This window comes from Loxodonta africana, chromosome 10 (assembly GCF_030014295.1).
Source record: "Loxodonta africana isolate mLoxAfr1 chromosome 10, mLoxAfr1.hap2, whole genome shotgun sequence".
NCBI lineage: Eukaryota > Metazoa > Chordata > Mammalia > Proboscidea > Elephantidae > Loxodonta > Loxodonta africana.
The window spans coordinates 58,574,902-58,591,863 of NC_087351.1; positions in this window are offsets into that span (position 1 = coordinate 58,574,902).

Below are 16,962 nucleotides of genomic sequence, written 5' to 3' on the forward strand. Positions count from 1 at the left end.
ATTGGATAAAACTACTGCAAACATGCACATACACCTTTTACTCAAAGTTTATTACCGTTGGTTTCTCATTCAGAACATTGAGACTGGATTACCTTAAACATAAAAAGCAAGAGCACACTTAAATTGATATTAGACTGAGAAGGGACAGTGTCTTAACATCCTGTTCGTATTATATTCCCAGCTCCTAGCACCATGCCTTGGCCTGAATAGTACATTGTATAGATATGCTGAATGAATGCATGCTTGAAGGAATGAATTCAGCAGTGAAACGGAAGGAGAACAGTTTTAAACCTAGCATGACTGAACTGTAAGGCCTACACTAGTTAACAAAGCCAATCCATCTGCATTCTAACACTAAAGATCCAATCAAAACACAGTGAAAAAGAAAAGGAACTCAAATATCAAAATCAAAAACTCTATAAGAAATTGAACACAGAAAATTCCACAATTAAAACTATTTTTTTAAAGACTGAAATATTTTCCTTGTCAGCAAACATTTCTCAGAACAGAATTTTCCTTTTTAAGAAAAGGAATTACGTTGCCTATAGTGTACTCCTCTTATCCTACAGAACTGCAACATTGCTAATTTTCTAATTGTATTCAGAGATATAGGAAATAAACTCATCTAAAGTTTTTTTTTGTAAAGGAATAGAAGGAATGATATTAGGAAATATTTTGAGAATAGGCACGGCATTGTTTGTGTACTTATTGTAAATATAAGCAATATTAATCCCCTTACTCCTTTGACTAATTTAAATAACTTTATGAGATTTTTCTACCCAATTTAAACAAAAAATTAACATTCTGGGAATCTTTTTTTTTTTTTTTAATATTTATAGCCAAGTGGAAATTACCATAGTACTTCTCAACAAACTCTTTTTCAGGGAAAAATATGAAAATCGATTTTTCTTCCACTAAGTCATACCATTTCTTTAGCAACATCAGTGCACTTGCACTTAAACCTCTTAGTGACACCAGGTTCTCAGTGTGAGTGTGTCAGAAAATAATCTCTGATATATTTTTTGGTATCAGAACATTTCATGTTACCACCTTGTTTTTCCAACTCTTCCCTTGATTCTGCATTCATTGTTAAGGATGAATAAAGAAGGCTATTGAAGGTTGAAGACCATGTCTTCCTGGTACGATTTCCAGTGAGACTCGGAGTCTAAATTGCACGTGTCACAAAAGATCTGAATTTGGCTTATTCATGTGCAGACAGCTGTGTACAAATAAGACTAAAATAATTGACGTGGTTATTTCAGTTATATTAACCATATTTTATCCTGATATGTTACAGGTAATTTCAAACTAAGATGAACATTATTAAATTTTGATGAGAATATAAGACTTTCCCAATTTTGTCTCTTTTGAGTTACTTTACGACACAGCGATTCATGAATCCTTGTCAAGAGATTGTTATGGCCTCTGAGAGACAGTCACTAACACCCTTATTCTAAAATCATGAGAAGGTTGAGGGAGACAATTGTGCATCTAGAGTTTTTAATCAAATACTGTATATGTCTATATATCTATGTATATATAATTTTATATTATATACATATACACATGCATATACAAATATATTCATAATCGTGTGTGTATATATATGTGTGTTTATGCATATGTATGTATATAAAGTTTTTCAGTCTTCGTTATCTTTCCAAATATCCAGAGAAATGTGCTCTACACATATTATGCATTTAGATAAAACCTAACTTAAATCAATAAATGTCCTTAATACATTAATTTATTTTAGATCTGCAAACAACAACAACAACAAAAAACTGAAATTAGAAGATAGTACATTATGCGGACAAACGTCCAAAGAACCTGGATTTAGTTCTGACTTTGTTAAATTATCAGTCATGTCACCTTAAGTAGGTCAGCTCTTGTTTCTCCATCCCTAAAATGAAGAATCTGCTGTTTGCTCTGACAATTTTACAGAGTATTTGGGTACCTTACATTTAAGGTTTCATTAAAAAATCTGAAGACAAGTCCTATAAGCGTGAATACACTCACACCTCATTTATGGACATGGTTAGTTTCCAAAGACCAAGCCTGTACATGAAAATCGATGCTATGCGAAAATGGAGGATTTTTTTATTTTTTCCTGATTTAGACCATTCATTTGTCTGATTTTCTTTAATTTAGAAAATATGATCATAGAAACACTAACAACAGCTAAGATTTACTGATGTGTTCATCACTGTGATGGGTCCGGATTATTACTCTGTGGAGAAAAGCGCTTAGTAGAGCCAAAGCTGGATAAAGCCAGGCTGTGTGGCTGCAGGGCCCACGGCTTAACCACTTCACCTTCCTTCTGTGCTTGGTCCGAGCTTCTCCCGCAAGTCCTGCATTCACGATCCTGGAGCCTGCTCTACCCTCCTGGCCTGATGAGTCCTGTAGGCTCAGGACTTCCCGAGAGGACGCTGGGAACCAGGCGGTGCGCCCGGTTCCACCGAGGAGGAGGCTTCAGGCCCAGTTCAGCTCACTTCAGGATGTCATCAACCTCCCACGCATTTCTTCCAAACACCTTCTCCAATGCCTCTTTCTTTCCTCCCTTCCCACTCCACAGTAATTTTGAGTTGCAGGGCCCCAGGCTGCTTAGGAGTTGAGAACCCAGAACAGGAGCCCCTAGGTTGGTGTACCTCCACCCAGAGGCCATAGCCACGGAGGAGGTCAGCCCCTTGCGGAAACTGGAAGGGTGTCTTGCTGCGGGAGTGAGCTGAGGGCGCAAGCGGCGTGTTCTGGCTCCTGGAGGCGGCTCAGAGACCCTCCTCCAGGAAGGCAATGCCCTACAGCCGTTGCTGCCCTGCCCACAGCCTCGCTAATGAGCAAAATAGTTGGAGAGTAGATTTTTTACTATTGTAAATGCAAAATGCCGGCGAACGATAGAGTCGGTAAGTGAGAGGAAAAAAAAAAAAAAATTTTTTTTTTTGTAGGCGTAATATTAAACATTGTGTTAAAATCAGTGAAACGGCAGGAATAATAAATTCTTTTTTCTCTGTATTTGAATGTACAAATTTCAAAATTTCAGTGATGTCTTTGATATGTTCCTATATGTGTTCAGTGAAGACATCACTGAAATTTTGAATGTATATATAAAGGAGCCCTGGTGCAGCAGTGGTGAAAGTCCTTGGCTGCTAACGCGAAGTTCCGTGGTCCCAACCCACCGCCTCTCTGTGGGAGTAAGACCTGGAAGCCTTGGAAACTCCGCGGGGCAGTTCTGCTCTGTCTACATAGGATCGCTATGAATCAGAATTGACTTGGCAGCAATGGGTGTATAAATATATATATATATATATTTATATGCAGGCTCCAGGTTACAGACGCCCAACTAATACTCAAGTTATTATTACAAACCAAGGCCCGTACAGTCTATTATATTAAAAATTTAAGGTATATACAATGGTTCATAATAACAAATAGGTGCTATTTTGCGATGTGCACCAAAACATTGTGATTATTATTACTGTATCGTTGTTTTGAAACCCTGGTGGCATAGTGGTTAAGTGCTAAGGCTCCTAATCAAAGGGTTGGCAGTTCGAATCCTCCAGGCACTCCTTGGAAACTCTATGGGGTAGTTCTATTCTGTCCTATAGGGTCGCTATGAGTCGGAATCGACTCGACGGCACTGGGTTTGGTTTGGTTTTGATTGTTATTTTAAAGATATTCTAGTATATTTGGAAGTATTTAATTTTTTTTTAATACATAGAAAGGTACACTATATACTATATAATAAAGCAAACATTTGGCTAAAAACCAAAACCAAACCGCTGCCGTTGGGTTGATTCCGACTCATAGCGACCCTATAAGACAGAGTAGAACTGCCTCATGGAGTTTCTAAGGAGCCCTAGTGGATCCGAACTGCTGACCTTTTGGTTAGCAGCCATAGCTCTTAACCACTAAGCCACCAAGGTTTCCAATATTTGACTAAAAAAAAAAAAAAATTTAATATTTGACTAGCTGACATTAAATACAAACCATACCCAACGGTTCCAACTTATGTACAAAATCGACTTAAAGACAGACTTAGGAACAACTTATTCTTAATGAGGACTGCCTGTGTGTGTGTGTGTGTGTGTGTGTGTGTGTGTGTGTGTGTGTATAAACTTGCTGCCTTCCAGTCCATTCTGACTCATAGCAACCCTATAGGACAGACTAGAATTGCCCCATAGGGTTTCCAAGGAGCAACTGGTGGATTCTAATTGCCAACCTTTTGGTTAGCCCCTGAGCTTTTAACCCCTACACCACCAGGGCTCCCATATATTTATGTGTACATATATACAAGAGCCCTGGTCTGGCATAGTGTGTGCATATGTATACACACACACACATTTGTATTAGTGTAGTGTCCTACATATTTCGTTTAATTCAGCAAATGTTATCTGAGTGCCTAGTATATACCAGTCTCTGAAACTGACATTGCAGAGAACATACAGTTACTAAGAAATAATGCCTGCTTTTAAAGAGTTTACAGTCTCTGGCTAAAGAAGTAAGTCAAGGACCCAATAATTATAATAAAAAGAAAAATATCTATTCCATACAAAAAATGTGCCAAAAGAGGCTATTGATTTCAAGAAGCATATCAGGTAAAAAATGTAGTATTTGGCATGAATGGTCAAGAATGGATTGGACTTTTTTTTTTTTTTTCTCCAAGAGGATAAGCTAGAAGTCACTTCAGTCAAGTGGAACAGTAAGAAAAAAAGCAAAAAATTTAGAAAGGGTGGATATGTTCTTGGAATGGTACGCTTTGTGGCTAAATCATAATGTACATTAATCTGACAAGGTATATTAAAATATTTCTATTAAAAACATTTAAGAAAAGATTGAGATACACACTTAGGCATTTGTTCCTTAGTCAATATGCAATATAGTCACTAAGGACACCTGAGGAGCCCTGGTGGTGCAGTGGTTAAGAGACATGGCTGCTAACCAAAAGGTCGGCAGTTGGAATCCACCAGCCGCTCCTTGGAAACTTTATGGGGCAGTTCTACTCTGTCCTGTAGGGATGCTATGAGTTGGAATCGACTTGATGGCAACCAGCTTGGTTTGCCTTGGTTAAAGAACCCTGAACAGGGGACTAATGTGCTTAAGTCTCCTTGTAAGGGAGTGAGACTCCATTCAAAACAGCTAATTTGACAGGGTTATGGTCATAAGTATGGGAACAGAGGATGAAAGGTAAATGGCATGAGTTAGGATGCTATTATGCTAGCCTAAATAAGAGAAAATTAGTGTGAATCTCTGTGAAAGCAGAATGCAGTTTTAAAAAGGGTTAGAGATGACAGAAATGAGTCAAAACTGACTAAATCTGAGAACTAAAGAAAATGAAGACAACAATAATTCTATGGGTGTTAAACATAGTTGAACACTTTTGACTAAAAAAAAATGGTAGGATAGTGGTGGCCTAATTAACAAATAAAAAGAATTTAGAAGTAGAAGTTTGTTTTTAAGAATGAAGGGGAGGCTGATTTTTGATTGGGACTCTATGAGTCATTAAAAATCCTGACTGTATATTTTTAAAAAAAGAAGTAGGCTTGGACAACAAGGTTAATTTGGACAATTAGAAAGTGATTCTTGTAGTGTATAGGATGAGACTAACAATGAAATGAACATAGACTTTTGGAAAACACCTATAGTTAAAGATAGGAGAGGAATAGGAAGCATGCAAGGCAATGGATAGTATCCAAACCATTCAGAATAACCAGTAAGTGCAGTAACATACACCAAAGTGGGTAATTTCAGAATTAAAAGTGTGATGAACAGTATTAAAAACAGAATGACTGGAAAAAATGAATCTTTGTAGAAGTCTTTGCACTTGGCATCTAAGGGATCAGTGTTCAGAGATATAGTTATTTATTTTTGTTTAACAAATATTTGAAACTCTAATGTGAACCAAAACAAAAGAAAAATGGTGAACAAAGTGTTTCCTCTGAAGTCACAGACCTTACCCTGTAGTGAGGGGAACTCAACTTAATCAAAACCACAAATATTTAATTAAACTTCTGAGAAGTGTTCTAAAGGAAAATAGAGGAAACATATAATAGACTGATTTAGTCTAAATGAAAAAAGGATTCCCAAAGAAACAGATGTATAAGCTGAGGCCAGGAATAAACTGGGCAAAAGAGAAAGAGGGCTTGGGGAATTTCATTGGAGAAACTGAAGGAAGGCTCTGTGCCTGAAGCAATAAGAGCTAGAGTAGGAGTAGCAAGATATTTGTTTATTTACTCATCTAAACGTGATGAGTATCAACTACAGGTAAAGCAATATAAGAGACACTGAGGAGAGCTCAGTGAACAAGGGAGATGGGGACTGGATTGGTGAGAAGAAGCCAGATCATACAGGCTTTTTATGCAATTTTGGAGGGTTCATTAATTATGTGTAGAGCAATGGGAAGTCACGAAAGAACTTTAAGCAGGACAGTGAAATTACATTTGTATTTTAAAATAATGATATTAGCTATAGAGTGGAAAATGACTGAGGGTGGCATGATTGGATGTCGAGGTATATATTTGAGTAGCTATTACAGTCTTCTGGCAAAGTTCATATAAATTGGTCTAGGGTAGTGGCATTAGAGATGGCAAAAAGTAGATAGATCCAAGATACATTTAAGAGGCAAAAATCAACAAGATGTAGTGGTGGATTGAAAAATGAAGAGGCATTCAGATTAATTCCCAGATTTCTGGTCTATACTACAGAATGGCTGTTGGTACCATTCTAGACATAGAAATATTGCAGAAGCAGCAGGTATTAATGCACCAATGTGAAACAAGGGTTTGAAGTTTTTATTCAGTCTTGATAATGAAAACCATCAATTTAGCCACACAATCTTAGTCCTGTTTCTGACCAATAACAAGCATTGGGCACATGTTGGTTGAGACTAGCAGTGTGTGTCCATGGAGTTTATCTTTCTATGCACAGCTAATTAGGATGAGATTTGAATCTATGGCAGTAGCCTCATCAGCACATGCCCAAATCAACAGAGCAAACGAGGCCAGAAAGATAAAAAGAAATACACTCATCGTGATAGAAATCTCTTTCATGTACCATTTTCTAGAACAAATAAATACAGTTGAGAGACTATAATTGAGATCAACAAATAATTAGTGTTCAGGAGGGAAGAGATAAAAGTGAAGAAATAATCCTAAAGAGCAAGTACACTATATTCTAACACAGGCTTCTGCATATTTCTCTTGGCATGTAAACTCTATTCATTGTTATTTATAATCAGTGTACATATTATTTTTATTAATGTTTTTTTCTTCTACACCTTTTCAATTATTATTTCCAACCTAAACCTTGAATTCAGTGTTCCTAAGTAGAGCATCTTTGGACTTTACAACCTTACTTGATTTCCTCTGCTGTTGTGCAACATGAAGTGATATCTTGCCCCTGGTAATTATCCCCTGTTTTCATCATTCCAGTGCACAGTAAAGACCTCACCAGCCAGCAGAGTGGTTCTTCTCACTGTAGTACATCACCAAGTAGAATGCAACCCCAAAGAAAACATTTCCCTACACTGGGACTCTTCTTTCCCTTTCTTCCTCCAGGTTTAAATTTTTTCAGGCTAAAGTGATATACATTCAGTGAGAACCAATGTAAGATCTAGAAATGAAGTCAAAATGAAACTTTGCTAAGCACACCTCCTACAGAGAAAGAATGCTAGCACTTTGGAATATACACATTTCCATAAATATATCAGACTACATGTAATGTTAAGGAGCCCTGGTGGTGCAAATGGTTAAGCACTCCTCTGCTAGCCTAAATTTGGCTGTTCAAACCCACCCAGCAGCTCCACAGGAGAAAAGACCTAGTGATATGCTCCCATAAAGATTACAGCCTAGAAAAACCTATGGGGCAGTTCTACTCTGTCACATGGGGTCATTAGGAGTTGAAAATGACTTGACTGCACTTAACAACAATTTGTAATGTTATATATTTTTTAATTTAACACTACATAGTAAACTTATTTATATGTTAATACATAAAGATTGAACTCATTTTTGAAAATAAATTCTTGATTCTCCTGCTACAAATAAACTGATGTCTTAGTTTGGTTCTCTCAGAAACAGTCCTTGAGAGAAGGGTTTCAGTGCAGTAATATATTGGAAGGAGACCCCAATTGGAAGGAGAACTCTGGTAAGGAAGTGAGGAAATGAAAAAGAGAAGGGAAGGCAGCAAGTAAAAGATGTGCTCTCAAGTCAGGGGCCTCTATGGGTAGAGAGCTTGGTCCCACTAGGGAACTCTGGGAGTCTCTAGAAGATATACCTCAGGATTATTTTCCCTCAGGGCTACAAAGCTGAAGCATTTACACTTTGGCTGAGGGCTGTTGGTGTAGGTGGCAATGGGGGTGCTGGTTGTGAGGGTGATAAATTTCTGGCACTTTTGACCCACATTCTGTGGGTAAGCCCTGACTGCTGAGGAAATCCCTCAGGCAATTGGCAGTCCTCAGGGCTGCATCACAGTGTTAAAGCTGAGCAGATATGGAAAGAGCACAACCGTGTTATTTAACCATTCCTTCACTAATTGACACTTAGATTGTTTCTAACATTTCATTATTATAAACTACTACAATATTCTTACATATAATTATTCTCACGGCTGTCTGATTACCTCCAGAAGATAAATTTCTGTAAGTGGAATTAATAAGCAATTAAAAAGTTAAAGGCTGTAACCTTGAGTTATGTTTTGGGATGAAAAGAGGCAACTTTCTTCTATCTATGTGAATGTTTTTATGCAATGGCCAGATAATATCATATAACTTTAAATCTAACATTCTAAGTTTAGATTTAATTTCTAAAACTGTTAGCTCCATTTATTACTTTGTTTTATGCCTGCCATCATTACTATGAGGAAAGTCATCATTTTTTAAGAGAAAAAATGTACCCAACATTATTATAGGGCTTAGAATGAGTCCAATTTTCCAGTTCAAGATACAAACAACACTAATTTTATAAGAACAGCAGGAAGAAAACCTTTGCGGTCTAGAGGTAGGCAAAGATTTCTTAGACTTAACCCCAAAAGCATAACTGTAAAGGGAAAAATTGATAAATTGGATCTCATGAAAATATAATCTTTTCTTTGCAAAACATCATGTGAAGAAGATGAAAAGAAAGTACAGACTGGGAGAAAATATTTGCAAGCCACACATCTGGCAAATGACTTATATCTAGACCATATAAAGAGTTCTCAAAACTCAGTTACAAAGCAGGCAAAGGATGTGACCAGACATTTCACAAAACAGAATATCCAGATGGCAAATAAGCACATAGAAAGATGCTCAACTCAATTAGTCAGTACAAAAACGTGAATTAAAAACACAATGTGGTATCACCACATACCTATTTGATGGTTAAATTAAAAAAAAGAGAGAGAGAGAGAAACACCAAATGTTGGTGAGAACGTTGAGAAATTAGATCACTCAAACATTACTGGCGGAAATATATAACTGTACAGCTACTCTGACAGTTTTAAAGAACTTGTTTGAGAGGAATTACTTTATTATGCCAATAAGTATTTTTAAATTTCTCTCTTTGCTAAATATTTGATATGCATTGATTCACTTAATCATCAAATATTGTGAGGTGAGTACTATTATTGCACTCCATTTTACAGGTAAGCAAACATTTATGCTCATTATGTGCCAGTAATATTCTCAGTGTTTCACATCTATTAGTTCATCAGTTAGATAATGTTAATATTCCCTTTTTAAAATAAGGAACCTGATAGAGGTTATGTAACTAGCCTAGGGCCACTTGTCTAACAAATGGATGAACTCAGGTAGTCTGACTCCAGACCTTTTTATGGTGTCTACAAGGACACTAAGGCATAGAAATTTTTAAAATCATCTACTCAAGGTCACATGGAGCCCTGGCGGCACAATGGTTAAGCATTTGGCTGCTAACTGCAAGGTCGGCAGTTAAAACCCACCAAATGGCTGTGTGGAAGAAACATCTGGAGATCTGCTCCCTGTAAAGATTAAAACAAAAACCTAACCCATTACCGTCGAGTTGATTCCAACTCATAGTGACCCTATAGACAGAGTAGAACTGCCCCATAGAGTTCCCAAGGGGTGCCTGGTATATTTGAACTAGCTGACCTTTTGGTTAGCAGCCATAGCACTTAACCACCAGGGTCTCCCTGTAAAGATTACAGCCTAGAAACTCCTATGGGGTAGTTCTACTCTGTTCCATGAGGTCGCTATGAGTGAAAAATGGACTCAACGGCACACAACTACGATAACACTCAAGGTCATACTGTTACTAGCTGGTAAAATCAGGATTTGAACTCATGCTTTTAACCATAACACCAATTTTTCTCAAATTATGTTTTTTTTTAATTATATGTATCAGAATTATTTACAAAGCTTGTTTAAAAACCTAAGTCTTCCCCCTTTTCTCCTTATCTCTATTGAGTTAAAACCTCTGTGGCGAAGACCCTAGAATCTGTATTGTCAACAATCATTCAAAATTATTTTGATCCATATTAAAATCTGACCCCTACTGCATTTCAATATACAAAGCAAGTTTGCCGAGAGGTTCAAATGAAATATCTGGTATAATTATACATGATATATTTCATAAATTCTAAGATTTGCTTTTTTTTACATTTTAGCATCTTTGAAATAACCCGTTACAACTAATGGTGTCTTGCAATCAAAATCACAATATAAACAAAATGTTTTTCCTTCTTACAAAACAAAACAAAACAAATCCATTGCCGTCAGGTTGATTCTCACTCATTGCAATCCTATAGGACAGAGTAGAACTGCCCCATAGGGTTTCCAAGGAGTGGCTAGTGAATTTGAAATGCCGACCTTTTGGTTAGCAGATGAGCTTTTCACCACTGTGCCACCAGGACTCCTTTTTCGTCTTAAAACTCAAGAAAAGAAAAAAAAAAGCAATTTCCATCAAGTTGGTTATGACTCATAGTGGTACATAAATTAATGTTGAACTGGATAAAGTATGGACGTTCACTGGATAATAAAATAAAAACAAAAAACATTGCTTACTAAGTACTATTATTGTCAGTCCTTGGTCTCTGTGAAAGGGTGACCGTCTACATACTATGAGAGACAGGTTCCTGGAAAGAGGACTGGTAGTCATCCGTCATACCTAGGCTACCATGGGTGAGTTACTAATGGTTAGGGGTTAGAACAGGTGGAATGAGGTATGTAAACTGTTACATGAACATATCCTGTACGTTTATATTTATTTCACAGGCCTGATGTAAGATTATTAAAGGGGAAATAATTTAAAAATTGTTCATGATGTAATAGACATCATGAGTTTCAACTTTACCTTGCACCCTTCTACTAATGTGAACACTCTGGTTTGGTTCATTTCATTTTTAAATGCATTATTCAAGTCTCATATTTTCCCCCTCTCTGTGATGTCATTGTTTACAGTTTTGTCCTAGGAGCTTTTTCTGTCCTCAATTCCTCTTTGAGCCTTTGCACATATCTGACATCCTGACTTTTCTCTGAGTCTATCTACATTCTACGTACTTGAATGCAAATGAACCAGTCCTAGTGGAAATTGTGAAGTGCAAGTAGTCTTTGAAATCCCATCCCTCTGCTTTTTGCTGTCTTCTCTTTACTGTTCTTTTGTCCTTCCCCACTGGGTCCAGTCATTTGAAGAAGTGAGCCGATAAAATGTTACCCCCACATATTAGGGACTTATCTGCCTCCCTTACAAAGAGTATTTGTAGTTTGAAAGAAGACTAAATGGAAAATGCAATGTTAAGCATGAAGGAATTTCAGTTCCCAATAGGGATGGGTTCTTTTCAGCACCCTCAGATGCCCCTAAACTGGAAAGATTTTTTGGGTATATGCAAAATCCTAGTCCTGTACATGATATTGTTAAAACCTAAAACCTAAATCAATGAAAAAGAAAAGGTACATGCTTGTTTCATTAAAAAAAAAAAAAAAAAAACAGGCATTGTACAACTTACTTTCTCATTTATTCAACTATCAGTCATTGTGTGTCTGCTATGTGCTAGCACTGTGCCACCTTCTTTTATTTTGGGCTCACTGGTTGTGTTACATAAACTACCCAGAGCTAAATATCTTCCAATTTTTATAGTTTTGTTTTACAGTTCATATTTTTACACAACTCTTAAAAATGTTTGCTTGTTTAAATATACCACATTTCAAGTTTAGTGGATGATTGAATCCAAAGAAATATATACTACATCAAACTCTAGGAAGGTATTAAGACTTTGAATTTAGTTAGCACTCATGATTTCACTAATGTAAAATTCAACCTAATATTTGATAATTAATTTCAGCTAAGAGATTATTTAAAAGAGTATTATTCTCATATACAATGTTGCCTTCTTATATAAAATAAGAATTAGTTTCATTTCCCTTTGCTTAATCATACAATGATTTTGTTTGCAAAAGCATTAACAACACTTGTCCGTTTATTAAGAAATATAATCGTTTTCTCTTAAACTAAGAAGTGCCAGCAAGTTCCAAATGCTTAAACTCATGCTTCAGCTGGGTTGACTTCTCATTTGTCCCGGTATACAGGAGATACCTTCTGTCTGTGAAATTTCATTGAGTTTATAACTGGAAGGTGACATTGCTGTTTATTTCCTACATTCATTGAATAAGCTCGGTTCTAAATATAACTCTAAATTATAAATTAATTCAATAATCATTTGCTAAGAATTTACAACTTACCTAACACATTTTATTTTCTATAGAGACTACAGAAGACATAAAAGACACAGTCTTTGCCCTGGAGGAGATTAAATTTCAGTTGGGAAGCAGATATGCAAACAACTGAAGAATACTTGAAAACAATATAAGTAATACAGGAATTCAGAAACAAGTAAGGTCATTAACTTGACTACTAAGCTAAAAAGGCTCATGAAGAATAAACAGTACCTTAAAAAGTGGTTAGAGAGCAGTCGGAGTAATTTTTAAACATGGGTGATGGGTCTGTTAATGTTAATTTTATCTGCATTTCTCACCTTTAATGAATTTATTTAAAGATATAATGACAAAGATAAAAGGAAAATTAAGCTAATGAGGCAGCAGGGAAACAATGATAATAAGCAGGTTAATTTTTAGGATTCCATTTATACTTTGGTTCACTCAAATCATTCTCAAGCAGTATTATTTGTTTTCCCCAGGAGATCCACATTAGCCTATAGTATCCCATGCAATATGTGATTAAAACTATTTTGCTGGATAACATTAGCACCGTTAATCCACAATCAATTATTTCACATATCATACAGAAGCCCAGAGTTATTAAATTGAGCCATAATTCTCAAATCACATCCATTCAGGAAGATTTTAGCATCTACTTGTTTAACACAATCTTATAAATGATCCCTCACAAAGGACGCAAATATTAACACATATCTTTATGTTCTAATTGTGTCTCACTACAGTGTTAAGTCTATAAAAGCTTAATAATAGAGAGAGAAATGATGGCATTTTCATCTTAATTTGCAAATATAATTGCCATTCTAAATATCCTTTTGCTTTAATTTAAGTGCTTATTGACAGTAGAAATTTCCTCAAAACGCTAATAAGAGTATTTAACATAATATCATTTATTGAAAAAAAAAAATCCAAGGGAAAATAACATACAGCTATCTGAAACTATTTAGCAGAAGGAAAATATCAAAAGTAAGTTAAATCTAACTTTGAGATCTCAAATGCAACTAATATTCAATATAAATTTAATACAATGTATATTTGATTAAACTTATACGTTTAAATATACTGACGAGAATTAAGAAATAAAAATGATACCCTGGAAATCCAGGAAAACAATAAAAGCCATATGATAACAAACTAACAAGCTAATTCCTAGTTCATAGAATTTCCCATCATTTTATTGAAAAATAAGAATACATTTCAGCTTAACTCATGGAAAATCAATACAATTGAAATGAAATCCAATCAGTTATAAATATTCCCTTGAGAAAACTATTTCAGTTTCTACCCAGAGTTTAACCTCTGCCCTACTCAAAATTTTGAATTCCAGTCCCTTAATTTCAATATACTCAATGTGGGTTCAGGGTAGTGGAATCACCATTCATAGTTTATTAAACTGTAAACTAACATGTGCCTGTAATGCAATCCATATGCAAATATATGGAGTATTCATCTCTCCTGTACTCTCACTTCGTTTCTAAGTAGACATGAACACATAATGGATTGATTCTGAATTGACATATTTCATATTAAAATTTCAAGTCTTAAGAGTCTTGCTTTTTTTCCAAGTAATAACAACATACATATTTACTTGTAAATATTATGGATATTCACCAAAGAACTTTTTTTTTTTTTATCAGATTTGAAAAAAGTTCTCATCATTTGCGGTAGCTTTTCTCATAAGTTGAAGTAGAAAATGCCAGAGACATTGCTTTTCAAAAATAAACACTAAGAAAACTAATTAAACTGGTTAGTCACAAAGGGAACATTGTAGGAAAGAAAATAGTTTGGGATTGAACCCTATGATTTTATTGTTTTCACAGAAAATGCAATAACTCCTCATTGACATCAACTACCCAGTTGCAAGAAGAGTATACCTTCTGCTTTGTTGAGACACAGACGAAGCGATTTGTAAGAAGTAGTCATCAACCAAGAAGCAAATGTATTTGGGGGTAAAAATTTTCCAGTTTAAATGTCTGTTAAACGGCCCTGATCTTTGAAAGGCACATTAAGGAAAAAAAAGAAAAAAAATTTTATGATAAAGAATGTTCATCCAAGAGAATCCTTTTAAATCAGTCTATCGAAGACAGATTACTCTGTCACTATCTTTCAATCATTAATCAAAGCAAACAGACAAATAAAAATAGATCATGAAAAATACCATAGGCAATTCCATACAGTTTTAAGCACAGAACTAAATTAATTCATTGTTCTCAAAATGACACATTTTATTGACAGATATGTTATAAAGTCTTTAAAATAAAAATTCATGTTTGGTGAAAAGTTAGTACAGTTGTGATTCATAGTTTATCATATTTTAAAATATAACAGTAAATAATGAGATTGTTTTTAAAATTTGTAACATGTCACTGACTAGCTGGGTAGTAATTCTGATTATAATTACAGTAATTCATTGCCATGCCAAAGTCAATTCTCTGATATATGTGAAATGAAATGTCATTAATTTACTCTATTGCATGATACTGTGGTATACCACGCATCTTTCAACTCTCTTAAAGCACATTTAATGACAGACCAACCTTCTGACCTACTAAGTACGGTGAATCACATGGAACCAGGAAACATTTTAAATCAGGGATACGTAGCATATTGTAATTCATAATTGAACTAAGAGACAGTAGGAAAAAGGGAAACAAACGAACAAACAGGACTAGGTATGTAAGACAGGATTCAGAGGGGAAAAAAGGACAAAATAAAAGAGTTATATTATTTTAAAATACTGCATAGTCAATGAGTATTTAATACAAATCCTATAAATATGATTGGGCTTTTTTTTTTTTTCTTACCTTTGGGTCTATTGAAAAGTAGCAATATTAGGCATTAGTTGGCACTTCTGGCAACTTTAGTGAATTTAGTGGATTTTGTCATATCTAAGATGCTAGCAACAAGATACACTATTATTTTATATATCACTACACAGAAATGCTGCCAGTTGTAATTAAAATAGGCCTTGACTGTAAGATGCATCCCAATTGCAGAGAGGCTAAAATGTGGGGAAGTAAGCATGTCAGAACTGATGAAATAGACTCATACTCCTAATTAATCAGGATCAAGTTCTGATAGTACGGGGTGACATGGTATAACCCTCCTCCCAGAGAATTAAAAGCCCCATTGCCTGATGCCTTCCTATATAAGAACAAAAAATATTGGCATAATTATGCTTTAAATATGTTAGTGAAAAGGAAAAGGGGAATATGTTGGTCAGCCCAACTCATAATAAAAATTTAAAAAATGCATTAGGAAAAGAGAAAACAGTTGACAGACAAGTGCTTTAAAGTTGTCATCATTATTACTAATACTGAAGATGATGTTACTTAACGCAATTTACATTTCATTTAGCCCAACTTTTTAAATTCCCTGCATTTTTATCCATTTACTTTTCATTAAAGCACCCGAACATCTGATCTGAAGTGACAAACATCGACTCTAATTATTTGTCGGTTCCAACAATGATCCAAACCCACTTGAGATGTACATATTACATATTTGTTTATTACCATTTTGTTAAATTGATTGCTTTCCACATCCTCTTCTAATTGTCTCTTTGTTCTTCACATTCGTCTGCAATTTTTTCAAAAATTTAATCACAGTTAATTTTTGAAGTACCAGCCAGTTCTCATGAACTTCTGAAGCTTTGTGTATTCTTACTTTGCGTAAGGTTAAGGAAATATTTTGCTATTTTATGAATGCTTACTAGTAGGATTGAAATTTTCACTTAGAGCCGTTTCTTTGTGCACGGCTATTTAGCAGAAAAGGAGACTTTGTTGTTTCCCTGTAAAGTATACAATGTATATTCAAATATCCTGAAAATAGATTTTGTAGTTTCTTGCAAAAGCCTCACTCAAGGCGAAGATTTAAAAAAAAAAAAAAAAAAAAGAAGGCAATGAGTTAAGCCTCTCTAGATTTAAAGGATTTTTATTGATATTATTAGCAACAAGGATGGAGATCAGTTAAAAATAGGGTGATCCACTTGTATGGGCTAGTGGGGAGGGTGGTTGGTCACCACACAATGGAAGCCAGGGTGAAAGGAGACCTGGCGAATACTAAGGTAAGTGACCTAGATATTATTTACTTGAATTTCCTTGGTATGATGAAATAGATGGGTGACTTTGAAATTTTGAAAAACCTTCGATTTGCCTAATTTGTTCAAATAAGTTATGAAACTCATTCTTTTTTTCTGTTTAAAAGGATTTGTTTTAGCTCAATTCTGTTACTACTTCCTAAATATTCAGACTGGTCCTCTCCTCAACTGACCATGGAAATAC